The following is a 353-nucleotide window of genomic DNA, read 5'->3' on the forward strand; positions in this document are numbered from 1 at the left end:
TGGGCTGCTTGTGTGAGTCACGGCGGCCGCGCCGAGGCTGCCTGCGCTCAGCCACAAGCAAAAATAAAACCAGCCGAGTGCTGCAAAGCCGTCACCTCCCCCTCGCAGCGCGGCTCCGGGGGCTCGGCCCCCGCCTGGGGCTGCGCACACGCCTGCACACGCATGTCGATGAGCACACACGTGTGTGCCCGTGCACGCACACCCGTGCGGTGACACACACTAGTACGCGCGTGATGGGATCCGTCTTCCTCCTCCGTCCTCCTCTTCACCCCCCCACCGAGTTTCGCCTGAGAAATTGGGTCAAAAACTGCAGGAGCCTTAATTGCCCCTCGGCTCGTCGCGCCTCGGGGACA

This window comes from Charadrius vociferus, unplaced genomic scaffold, assembly GCF_000708025.1.
Source record: "Charadrius vociferus isolate BGI_N301 unplaced genomic scaffold, ASM70802v2 scaffold2962, whole genome shotgun sequence".
Lineage (NCBI taxonomy): Eukaryota > Metazoa > Chordata > Aves > Charadriiformes > Charadriidae > Charadrius > Charadrius vociferus.